General features: G+C 34.9%; 1 pseudogene; it reads right to left on the bottom strand.

The window, feature by feature from the left end:
* Window positions 1-540: 540 nt before the first annotated feature.
* On the bottom strand, window positions 541-651 carry LOC133668854 (small nucleolar RNA R71; annotated as a pseudogene).
* Between the last annotated feature and the right edge of the window lie 2,700 nt (window positions 652-3,351).

The raw sequence follows: 3,351 nt of genomic DNA, 5'->3' as shown, positions 1-3,351 counted from the left end.
TTCTTGTATCTAACTTTGTTTCTTTTATTTTGTTTTCTTCTTCCTTTTATTCTCTTCTTACACGTGCATGAGAGTGTGGTCACGTACATTAAGTGGTAGACTTTGTAGGGTATCCTCATCATTTTCAGAAAATATGGTTGAAGAAGATAACCAATCGCTTCATAATGAGAATAATGAGAATATTCGGGTTAGAACACTTAGAGACCACATGAATCCCACAAGAACAAGTGCACCCTCATGCATAGTTTTTCCTCCTGATGCATCTCATTTTAATTTTAAGACAGACATTATTCAACTTTTACCATCTTTTCATGGCTTAGATTTAGAAAATCCATACTTGCATTTAAGGGAATTTGAGGAGGTTTGCAACACGTATAATGACTCAAATTGTAGCATGAACACCATTAGATTGGAGCTTTTTCCTTTTTCATTAAAAGATAAAGCTAAAACATGGCTACAAATTTTGAGACCTGGATCCATTCGTGCTTGAGATGAAATGCAACAATAATTTTTAAAAAAGTTTTTTCCATCTCACAAAACAAACTCTTTCAAAAGACAAATCATTACTTTCTCTCAAAAACCAGGAGAAACATTTTATCAATGTTGGGATAGGTATCAAGACTTGCTTAATACTTGCCCCCATCATGGTTTTGAAACATGGAGATTAGTTTCATATTTTTATGAAGGATTAACACCTAGAGATAGGCAAATGGTTGAATTGATGTGCAATGAAACTTTTGAGGATAAAGACCCTAATGAAGCAATGGAATACGTAGACTTGCTAGCTGAAAATGTACAAAATTAGGACACTACAGGAACTTATGAGGCACCAAGTAAAACCCAACCTCATACATCTAGTGGAGGTATGTACAACCTTAGGGAAGATCATGACCTCCAAGCCAAGTTTGCATCTTTAGCTAAAAAAGTCGAAGCACTAGAATTGAAAAAGAGAGGTCAATTAAAATCTGTTCAAGACATTGCGTGTCAAATCTGTGAAACCAACGAACATTCAACCAATGACTGTCTAACCTTGCCTTCTTTTAAAGAATGTCTTTATGTACAAGCCCATGCATTAAACAGTTTTCAAAGGCCCAACTATAACCCATATTTGCAAACATATAACCCTGGTTGGAGAAATCATCCAAATTTCAGTTGGAAGAGTGAGAACAATAATGCTCAAACTTCACAGCCACCGTTTCATGCACACCATATTTTCCAAAATTCTCATGGATATGCACCTCCTTATGCTCCCCCTCCTAGAAGAAATCTTGAGGAAACATTGCATGCATTTATGGAAAAGCAAGAGGCAATTAACACTCAACTTGCTCAAAGCATGACATATTTTAAAGATACTCTTGCAAAGTTCACATCTGCTCTCAGTTTCCAAGAGAAAGGTAAGTTTCCATCTCAACCACAACAAAATCCCAAGGGGCAATACAATGCGAATGCAAGTAGTTCGGGAAGCCAACACATGGATCACGTAAAATCAGTCATCACTCTTCGCAATGGTAAGGTTATTCAAAAACCCATTATTGAACCTTGTAAGAATGATGATGAGTCAATCTCTGAGGGTAAGGAAGGGGTTGAATCTGATCATTGCAAAGAAAAGACTGATTCTCCGTCAGCACTTCCATTTCCTCATGCCATGACCAAACAAAGAAAAGTCAATCACAACTCTGAAATCTTTGAAACCTTCAAACAGGTAAGGATCAATATACCTTTGCTGGATGCTATTAAACAGGTTCCTTCTTATGCTAAATTTTTGAAAGATCTGTACACTGTGAAGAGAAAACTGAATGTGAAAAAGAAAGCCTTTTTAGCCGAATAAGTAAGTGCCATTCTTCAAAACAATAATGCTTTGAAATATAAAGACCCTGGTTGTCCTACAATTTCTTGCTTTATCGGAGAACATAAAATTGAAAAAGCCTTACTTGATCTTGGAGCTAGTGTGAATTTACTTCCATATTCAGTTTTTCAAAGTCTCAATCTAGGTGAGTTAAAACAAACTTCTGTAACTCTTTTACTTGCCAATAGATCTATAAAAGTGCCTAGAGGAATAGATCTATAAAAGTGCCTAGAGGAATAGTTGAAGATGTGTTAGTACAAGTTGATAAATTCATTTATCCTATGGATTTTATTATCTTGGACACACAACCTGTTGAAACATGTAATTCATTTCCTGTTATTTTAGGGCGCCCATTTCTTGTAACTTCTAATGCATTGATTACTTGTAGGAATGGACTGATGAAGCTATCTTTTGGAAACATGACATTGGAGATGAATATTTTCAACATTTGCAAGCAACCTGGAGATGATAATGATTTATAGGAAGTGGACTTTACTGAAAAATTAGTTCACGATCAATTTCAAACCACTTCCAGTGAAATTGAGATTGATGAATCTGATGATTTGCAAATGGTCTATTTTCAGGAAGAATTAAAGGCAAGTAATTGGAGACCACAAATTGAGGAATTGCCGCCACGATCAATTGAGCCAATACCTTCAAGTGTTCAACCACCAAAACCTGATTTGAAGCCGTTACCCCTCAATCTCAAATACTCATTTTTGGGAGAAAATGAAACTTTTCCGGTAATAATCTCTTCCAAACTTAATGCACAACAAGAAGGTAAGTTATTACAAACTCTGAAAATGTACAAAAATACATTAGGATGGACCATAGCTGACATAAAAGGAATTAGTCCTTTGATTTGCACTCACAGGATTTATTTGGAGGAAAATGCTAAACCCTCTAGAGAAATGCAACGAAGGCTTAATCCTAATATGAAAGAAGTAGTGAAAAATGAAATCATTAAGCTTCTAGATAATGGAATCATTTATCCTATTTCTGACAGCAAATGGGTAAGTCCTACCCAAGTGGTACCTAAGAAGTCTGGAGTCACTGTGATAACAAATGAAAAAAATGAGTTAATTCCAACTAGGACTATTACTGGTTGGCGCATGTGCATTGATTATAGGAAACTTAATTCAATGACTAGAAAAGATCATTTTCCTTTACCTTTCATGGATCAAATTCTAGAAACAGTTGCAGGTCATGAATTTTATTATTTCCTAGATGGCTATTCAGGCTATAACCAAATTGAAATTGCATTGGAAGATGATTGGTACTTAAAAGTGCATTTTTATCAAGGTTTTATATCATCATTTTGCACTTGAAGTATCAATAACTCCTTAACTAAAGCATGTTTTATAATAACATATCTAATTATATAAGATACCTTTAATTTATGGTAAATGTTCATCTTAAATGCAGGCCTATCACATAAATGAAAGAATTGATTGATGAGTTGAAGTACTGAAATTGAAAGGACAAAGAGATGGCCAAACTTAGAA

The sequence above is a fragment of the Populus nigra genome, chromosome 11, assembly GCF_951802175.1.
Source record: "Populus nigra chromosome 11, ddPopNigr1.1, whole genome shotgun sequence".
NCBI lineage: Eukaryota > Viridiplantae > Streptophyta > Magnoliopsida > Malpighiales > Salicaceae > Populus > Populus nigra.
Note: the sequence above shows the minus strand (reverse complement) of the source record. Positions and strands in the feature narration are given on the sequence as shown.